The sequence below is a fragment of the Anneissia japonica genome, unplaced genomic scaffold, assembly GCF_011630105.1.
Source record: "Anneissia japonica isolate Jap-2015-1 unplaced genomic scaffold, ASM1163010v1 scaffold324_len738069_cov173, whole genome shotgun sequence".
NCBI lineage: Eukaryota > Metazoa > Echinodermata > Crinoidea > Comatulida > Comatulidae > Anneissia > Anneissia japonica.
In genome coordinates this window covers 186,517-196,726 of record NW_022692196.1, presented here as the reverse complement: position 1 = coordinate 196,726, position 10,210 = coordinate 186,517, and the positions used below count along the sequence as shown (strand labels likewise).

Here is a 10,210-nt window from a genome sequence, read left to right as displayed (position 1 = left end):
GTCTTTGTTCCATTCATCACTAATATAGTCAATAAGTCTTTGGAATGTGGTTGTTTTCCGGCTGCTTTTAAGATTGCACATATTCGTCCTACACTGAAGAAATCCAACCTTGATCCTGAAGTTCTGAATAATTATAGGCCTATTTCAAATTTAAGTTTCCTAGGGAAGACAATAGAGAGAGTTGCATCCTCCACAAAAACATTTACACCGTCTTCAATTAATTCAAAATTCAGCTGCACGTCTAATCACTAAAACTTCTAAATATGCACATATTACCAACATTCTGAAAGATTTACACAGGCTTCCTCTAACGCACCGGATTATTTACAAAATTTTGCTGATCGTTTTTAAATTCAAAAATGAATTGGTTCCAGACTACATTGCAGATATGCTCCATTGGTATGCTCCTAAACGTAACTTACGTTCTTCCAATCAACTCCTCCTACATCAGCCCAAATCATAAAATTCCTGGGGAGACAGAGCTTTTTCTGTTGCTGCTCCACGCTTGTGGAACAATCTGCCTTTGACAATTAGATACTGTGAGTCAATAAATACTTTCAAATTGTCTCTGATATCACATCTACTAAGAGATGCCTTCCAACTTTAAACGGTAAGTAGTTAGGAAAAAAGGAGTAAGCAAAAGTCATGATGACACTTCTTTGTAACTAGAATGAATAGGTAAGGAAACTGAAAGGATGTGATTGAAAGGATTGGAAACTTGAGAGGTCTAGTAAATTTTTCTGTAAGAATAGGAAAGGTAATGTACAGAAAACTTAAGAAATATAATAAAAAGGAATGGAAAGGCCACATGAGAGAGAATAAGGAACGAAAGATGAGGTAATATGAAAAAATAAAAAATAAAATAAGGAAACAAGAAACAAAAGATATGGTAACATGAGAAAGAAAAGAGAAAAGAAAGATAAGGAAACATAAGAAATACAATAGGAAAAAAGAGAGAAAAAAAACAATGTCACCTTTTTCAGACAACATACTGTGGTGTAAAATGGATCTACTTGGAGTATTAACAGGACCATACACACTGAAGTCTATCAAGCCTTGTGATCTATCATCATGCACAAAAAAGTAAGTATGAATGTAACAAAATGATTTATTATATTACAGCATTTAGAGCTGCAATACCGCATATTGCAGTTATAAGCAATGCAGCATGAAAGATAAGTAGTTTATGTCGAGCATTTTGTCTATGTTTGTCTTGTGGTGAAGATAGTGATAAAGTTTCTAATTGAAATCCTTGGCCCATTTGTCTATAATGAAAAAAGATCCGTTGCAAGATAATGTTTTTGTTAAAACCTGCATTTCGCAGCTACATATTAGTCTTCCTTGGAATATTGCATTATACTGTGTGGTACAGAGAATTATAGACTCAGCAATAATATCTTACCAGCAGCAGCTTAGTAACTATTTTGATAGCGTATAAAATCTAACAAAATAATAAACGTAAGCAAATCATAAAAACACGCCTAACCACAGTAACAAATCTTCCTACTGCACATCAACACTGCTATAGAATGTTATTAATAAACTGTTACCCTGTCTAGAAAATGGTGTGATCCATCTCAATCACGCCAACGGTGTACAGATGCTGTGACACCAACACATTTTAAACATGAAATTTAGGCGTATAATAGTAGCAACATTTCGAAAAAAATATTTCGCTAGAATTCTTCTATGATCATTATTACACCTAGATATAAATATTTAATGAAATACTTTAATGAATTATTCGACATTCTGACAAAACGTTCAAGGGTTTCGCCTAAACCATAGAGCTCGCCTATCCTGTCTCAAATGCATCTACAGAAAACTGACCATTCGTGCCCTCCTTTTATAATATGGTATTTTGTAAAATGACAGGCCCTTTTTCAACCAATGAAAATAAAACTTACATCAAAAGAATTTATGAATAATAATGTTTCTAGCAAGTGTACAAGAAGCTTTTCTATTGGTGAATGCTCAACAAAGCGATTTGAAGACAACAGAATTCCCTCTGAAAATCTAGAAAAATGGCATTTTACACAGGCCCCGGTCATTGTAGTTGCTTACGAAAGATGCAAAAAGACAGGCACTTTTTTTTAAACTTTTGAAATTCAAATAAAAACAACTAAGTTGCCTAAATAACTCAATTATAATATATCAGAATACACAAATATACAAAGTACAGAATAATCTGACAAAAGGTAGCGGAGAACGTGTAAACACAAAAATTAGCCATTAACCCGAAAATACCAGCCCACGGACAGTCTTCGAATTAGGCATGCAGTGCTGAAAAATTGCCTTTTTTGATTGGAATTGTAATTGTATAAACCTTGTGTTCGGGGGGGGGGGGGGGGGGGGCTTATACNTATACCCGAGGAACTATAGTATTTGTGTTTTTCAAAATTTATTCATACCTCTATTGGCCATTGTGTGTGTATAGTATTTGTGTTTTTCAAAATTTATTCATACCTCTATTGGCCATTGTGTGTGAATGGTGAACCAAACTTTGGAGTTTTATATAATACTGTCAGGGTGTCATGTAAGAGAGGATTTTTTTTTCATGAATCAGTGTCTATCTAATCAAGGACATTTCAGATTGCGTCGGGGAGAGCTATCATAGTGCAGCGACTGCAGTAAATAGTCTGTAGCGACTGTGTTGCGATCGGATGGAAACCAGCCTTAAGATACTTGCCTTCTTTAATCGCAAGGTCCTGGGTTCAATTCCTGTCAAATTTGCAGGACTTTTTCTGATAACCACTAAAATAAAATGCTCCACATTTTTGAATTTATATTTATATATTATATAGCTAAGTATAGTGTTTATAAAACAGATAAACTGATAGAAATTAGAACGTTCATAGAACTTTATTTCAACATCAAACACACGTACAGTATACAGTATTCAAGATGGCTGTTCTGTTCTGATTAGCGCCCTCGATCTACAGTAATTATTAACAATAGGGGGAGGCAGATCAGGTTAGTATTATCAGAATGGTGATCATTATTTTGGCAACATTACATCACTCTCCAATTAGTTTCAATTTTTGCAAAGTAAATGTTTTCAACAAACATGTTGTCAAAACAAGATTAAAATTATTACTATTTTTTTCTATTGCAAATACTTTCTATAACTCAAAATACTTAATATAAAAATCTAGACTAACTAATTTCTATTGTCCTTGCCCACATAACATAATTTTTCTATGTAAGGCCCCATAAAAAAATAATTAGTTTTTCACCCTATCAAAGAATAAAAACTGACGAGGGAGGGAGGTTTTTTTTGTTTTTTTTTTTTTTTGCCAATCCCGCCCCCATTTTACCGATGATCGCAAGTAAATCAATGGTTAGAGACACATATATAAAAAGTCATAAGAATGGAATCGAATTTATATTTAAAAAATATGTTTTTGTTGTACCAGTAAGCATATTTGCAAGAAACCCTGAGCTTTTCAAGTGAAAAAAGATGGAAAAAGGACCGTTTGAAATAAAAATATTTTTACGCTCGAGGGTCAAAAAAAAAATCAAAAAAAAAAAAAAAAATCAGATTTTTCCCAAATGTGATGAGGGAGCGGGTGATAAACTAATAATTTTTTTTATGGGGCCTAATGTCAATCTCTACAGGAATTATTTCGCTCTTCGGATATCACGCTTAATTATTAGTACCAACTCGCACAGTTTCTTGTCACAAATGCATTTTCACCTTTTTCTGTTACACAATTTCCTTTTTCTTTGTCTGACTTACATTAGAGATGGGTTATACAGAGTAGTTATTTTGCTTTTTCATTGTTAAAAGATAAATCATTTTTCGGCCGATTTTTAGTTTTTATAGAAATACAACTTCTGGCATTCAAGATCTGGAAGTTTTCCTGGGTGTAGCTCGCTGTATCTAGTGTCGTAGAGTATTGACATGGGAGGAGGAAATTGATGGGGGATAAAGTGTTTTCAAACCATTTGCGAAGTCAACGGCCAGCTGGCGATCCGGGGATGCAGGCTCGGGGCATGTCATTCTGTTAAAAACAGTCAGTTGAAAACATATTTAAATAGTCTGTGAGACTGCAATTTGTTGGCATCTAGTAGTGTCTATTTTTTTTTATTGCCCACCATTTCCCCTTATATGCTACGTATTCCCTTATTTTTGACAAATAAAGGCCTATCAATGTGGAAGTGCATATTGGTCGGCCTGCTACTAGTCTCAACAGACTGAAACTCCATGGCCACCAGCTTAAAAAGAATGCATACCCGGGGTGGGAATGGGCTTATATCAGAGGAACTATACAGTATTTGTGTTTTTCAAACTTTTTTTAAGCTCTACAGGTATAGAGTATCTTTTAACTTAACTTGCATCACAATTCTAGTTTGAGCCCTCCAATTTATTTATGCTTTATTTCAGGTGGTGTAATCCGAGTTGGCTTATTTTTAAATGCACTTTTGTATTTGTTTTTCCTTAGGGATATATTGGATTATTTTGAAAACAGTTACAGCCTCAATGAAAGCATATTCACATCCCTCAAAGGTAAGAAATGACTTCAGTATGTATTCGTCATCAGGGTTTTGGTACGGGAAAGATCCCACCCCACTCCGTCAGGGAGAAATACTCAATTCGTTAGGGGAGAAAAACAATTATATATATTTTTTTTACATATTAGTAGACAGTGAAGCATTAGAAACTCCTAAATTGTCATAGTTTTGCCCCTGGACCAATTTCGAGAAATTTTTGAGTACCTTCCAACAACGGCCACTTACGCTCTCGATAGGGACATCGGCCCCTCCAACTTCCTGGAGCCTGTACTGATTTCATTTTTGTAAGCATCTCATAGTGATTTTGTATTCTGGTATTCTTAAGATACAATAGCAATTATGCTTGTTGAAACAACTGCAGAAATTTTAAAACTTATAGCCTTCCCAAAGTCGTTGTCGTTGTTGGTCATGTGTTTGTTATTCGATAACTAAAGTTTGGTAAGTCCGATTGGTTTCAAATGTGGCAGAATGCAAGATGGTAATGAGAAGATTGAGTCTATTGTTGTTAGTGCGTGTGTGGATATGCTAATTGCTGATTTGCATAATAATATTTCACAAATCATGTAGTTTAAGCTGTTACCATGACAACTAACGTTTGGTAAGATTGGTTTCAAACTTTGCATGAAAGGATGGTAATAAGAAGACGGAGCCTATTGTTTTTGGTAAAGTGTGAATATGCTAACTGTTCATTTGCATAATTTCACATAACCAGGTAAAATTAGGCTATAACCACGATAGCTGAAGTTTGGTAAATCCGATTGGTTTCAAATTGGTAATTAAGATAGAACATATTGGTTTTTTTTGGTATACGTGTGTGAATATGCTAATTGCTCATTTCCATATAATTATGATGTTTCACTATCAGGTAATTTAGGCATACTTACCATAAACTAAAGTTTGGTAAATCCGATTGGTTTCAAACTTGAAAAAAGTGCAGTGGCGGCTATGTTTTCTGGGGGGAGGGGGCTAAGTTGTTCGACAGGGGGACTGTAAAAGTGCATAAGATTGTAATAGAAGACGGACCCTTTGTTTTTGTACATGTGTGAATATGCTAATTGGCCTAGAGGGATTTAATGGGTGATTGTTTACAGGTGGTCACGTGACCTAACTTTGGGCGTACATGAAAACATTACAGACAGTGCGATGCATAGGAAAAGATAAGGTTATGGTTGCGAAAAACAACCACCCACTGTTAACGTGAGAAGTAAATGGCTAGGATTCAGCAAAGGCAGTACGATTGTTCAAAATAGTATTTATTTACTTATCCTAGCGTTCTCCTTGGATTGTATGCTTTAAAATTTAAGTGATCCTTCATAAACCTGGCAGCGTATAGTTCGTGGGCCAAAGACCATCAATGCATAGCCTACCTAACCTAATGTCGTAGATGTGCAGGGGCCAGGCCTAACATTTGTCGAAAAATCTCAATGTTTGCGGACAGTATCCTTTATAGCATTAGCAAAACATTGGCAAAATTGTTAAGTTTAATTTCCAATCAATTTGGTATAGTCTCCAAGTAAAACACCACTGTTAGGTCACTATGCCCATCAGGCCTAGGCTGGCCTAAATCCCTCTCTAGGCTAAGGCTATAGGTATAGGCCTAGGCCTATATCTCATCATATATTTTCACTAATCAGGTAATTGACGCTAATCACCACGATAACTCAAGTTTGTTAAGTCTGGATTCAAACTTGGCAAAATACAAGATGGTAATATTAAGAAGACGGATCCTGTTTAGTACACGTGTGAATATGGTAATTGCTCATATTTGCATAATTAATGTTCATTAATCCGGTATTAATTTAGGCTAGTTACCATGATAACTAAATTTGGGAGGCCTAGGCCTAAGTATGATTGATTTCAAACTTTGCACAATGCAAGATGGTAATAAGAAAACGTAGCCTTATGCATAATTAATATTTCACTAATCAGTAAGTTTATGCTAACACTAAAATAATTCCCAAAGAAAATTTCTAATTCAGGTGAAATTGTAATATTTGTTCATGATGTTGTTGTTGCTGTTGTAATAGTTTGTTTACCACGATAACTAAAGCTTAAGTCTTATATCCTACTGATTAATTCTCAGAGAAAAATCACCGCAGGCAGGCTATGCTTTTACTGCGCAGCGTAAAAGCAACATTTCTAGTTTAAATATATTTACATTTAAAGTAAAACCTGTAAATATTACTTGTTATGATAGAAAGAGACATATCATTTTCACTCATTTTCTGATTATAAATTTTGGGATGATTTTTTTTTCCTACAGAGGAACGTGTGTTCAATGTATGTCCTGATAGACTCCGCCTTCCCCTTGTTTTTTACTTGGCACACACCGCAACAGTTTACGTGAACAAACTGATGCTGGCTGGTCTCATCAAGGTAAGCTATGAAAGCGGTAGGCGCTTAGGTTGTGCCTGGACTCCCAACAAGTTTTAAGCTTAGGTGTTCGAAACTCTTACGCTGTACAAGTTTCTTGTGTCTGTAGCAAGTCACTTTGCTTACGTTTAACCCTCTTCTACCTATGAGAATAAATGGAAACCTGGTAGAAAGTTGTGGCATTTATTGTAAGGCTAGGTATACTTCTCAGGGAGCAGAGGGTTGCACTTTCTGCGGGTTAGCTATTGTATGTTATCCAGTGACCATGGGTAGTAACACTCGGTGCCTTTGATCATTGATTTTGCGCTATTTATATTTTTGACATTAATTTATTTCCCCACAATTAATTTTTTTTAAGACACAAGACAGCATATCAGTTAGTTTTTGTTTTTTTTCTCCAGAGCCTGGCTATAATATTAATATTATATACATTTTACCCTATATTCCATTTCTGAGAATAAGTTTTAAAAGTTACCAACAAAATAAAGGAGCAACAGATAGAGGTAAAACGTAGAAAAAGAAACACTATCAACCTACCTAATTGCAGCACTTTTAATTATACTGGCTGAATGAGGACAAACCCTTTGTAAATATTGACAAAACTAAATCGCTTTTGTTTGGTTCTAAGAAGAAATTACATGGTGCAGCAGATCTTGATATTAAGATCAAATCCCAAATCTTGTAATTACAGGAAAGAGTGGACATGGAATTTGAGACTTTGAAACTGGAGTAGATGAGATGTCCTGGGATGACACGGTAAGTTTCTAATAATGTATAAATTGAAACACGATTAATTGTATGTTAATTAGATTAAAAATTAGGTGCTTCCCAGAACTATTTGTCAGGCAGTCAATGTTGTCCGCGACAGGCCATGTGATTAATACCAGCCTCTACACATCTTTCCAATTAAGGTACTGTATTTTTTCAAATAAACACCCGGGCATTTATTGTTGAGAATGGTTATTGAGGGGTATTTATTCAAGGGAGGCATTTTTTGGTCTAAATGGGATACATATATACTCAAATAAACACCCTTTAATTTCACTGAAAGTGTGAAACTATAACAAATATTTGCCGTCAAAGTACTGTATTTTATTTTGTAATCCCATAAAATTACTGATCCCAATCATGTTAGAAAAAATATAATTCTACCGGAGTAGAAGATTAATAGAATGTGTTGAGAATTATGTTACTTCCATTAGATTTGTTTACAATCATTTTAGAGGGTGGGGCATTAATTCGAGGAAAAAAGATAAACAGTGTTTGTTTGAGGGAGGTGTTTAATTCCCAATGAGGCTCTAGAGGGAGCGTTTATTCGAGGGACGGGTGGGGGGGGGGCGCGTTAATACAGAATGAGGCGTTTATTCCAATATGTACGGTATATAAATTGTGTAATAATATCTGGAAAAACCTCAAATATTAATTTAAAACATTGAAAGAAAAAAAAAATATCCATTTCCATTGAGGCATGATTAAAATAAAATAATTTAGCTTTTGCTGATTTCAGGATGTTTTTAATACCAAAAAACTCCTCAAAGTAATAATATAAAGCTAAATCAAATTATCTTGGTGGGTCACGCAACCTTGACTGAAATCAACAAAAACAGACAGCTCTATGCTGTTCAATGAAAATTTAAATATTTATTTTGAAAAAAATACAAATAAAGCCATCAGCCTCCATACTTTGTTGTTCATTAGCTGTGATACAACGAAATACAATGCGGCTACAATCATCATTATGCCTTATGATTTTGTTTGCATTGTTACTTCTCGCTTATGCATTGCAAATCAATGATCTACATTTGCAGGTGTAAAGCATTGGTTTCACATAGGTGTTAGGGTTATTTGCAGGGAGGACCACGCGAAGGCTACTTAAATTCTCCCAATTGTTACTTATTTTAATCTATTTAAACCCCAGTCCCAAAATGCTACACTAGGGCTGCCCTCTCTGAACTAGGCACGTGGACAAGGGGGTCAGTGGATTGCAATTCATGTCTGAATTCCAAAATTGAGTCGTTAGTCCAAAAGTTAGCAGAACGCTGGTTTAAATAATAATGCTTGTTGAGAATAGCATTTTCCTTTAATAGAGTGCCTCATACTCTGAAATTTGTTCAGTTGTACAACGCATCTTTAATGGTTGGTCTTTCATAAGATCAAATCAATTTATGAAACTGTCACTCGACACCAAACTTCAACAAACAAGTTAACATGCACTTAATCTTTAATATAATACTATATCTAAAGTTAACATTCAAATGTATCGTCTACAGTTAAAAGCAATTTGAACGTATGCTTAGGTTAGATAATCACTAGTACTGTAAGATGTGCAAGATGTAAGGATTAATTAAATCTTGGATGCACGCTTTTTATTAATAAGCTATTTCCATTACGAACCCACTCAAATGAATTAGCTGGCTGTACCTTGCTTAAAATGAGAATCAGTTTTCTTTTGTTACATGCACGCACTACCTAGCAAACATAAATATTTGAATATTACTTTATGGACATTTACAATCATTGGCAAAATCATGAAGAGCATATCGAAGGTTTTGTCCTTTTGGTGATGAACAAAAAAATGTCACTGGCAGGATTTAAAGATGAGGATTATGTCATATGGTAACTTATTTCTGTTTTCCAGTGAACATATCCCTAATAATAATGTAAACTTCTAGAAATTAATTAATTTAGTGTAGAAGCGTGTGACACAGCATATAAGGTGTTGGTCTTTCCATCGGGGGTGGGGGGGAGGTTCAAGACTGATGCGTGTCACTACTGCTTGTGTCCACACTTTATCTGCATTTGCCTCTCTTCCCCTATTAGAAGTATAAGTGAGTACCTGGTAGGAAGTCAATGATTCTGAATGAGATGTGTAGTGCTGACTATTAGGTGAATACTCCCCCCCCCCCCCAAAGGAACAGAGAAGGTTGCACATTGTGTATGATTGATTCTGTGATCGGGGGAATAGCGCCTTAAGCAGTTTTCTGGATACGTGCTCTACATAAATCCTATTAATTAAATATAGAAAATAGTCTTCAGAATTTAGGGCCTAACAGACTCAAAGCAGAAATTAGTTTACAATATATTGTAAGTTATTGATATTTTTAATTTTTTAGAATTTGATTAAATTTATGTTTAATTATTTAGTTTTCTATTTATTTTTATATGGAGTTTCTAATATATGTAATTTAAAATATAAATGTTAAATGTAACTAATTCATGCATATCTTTTTATATTTACTCAGTTACTGTATTATTAAGAGGAAATTGGTAATGACTTTCTACCACTCACATATTTATATAATTTTATTTTCTTATAGGCTGT

At 34.6% G+C, this 10,210-nt stretch overlaps 1 pseudogene; it reads left to right on the top strand.

Annotated features, from left to right (window-relative positions):
- Positions 1-985: 985 nt before the first annotated feature.
- Positions 986-10,210, top strand: part of LOC117100196 — a 32,816-nt pseudogene continuing 23,591 nt past the window's right edge.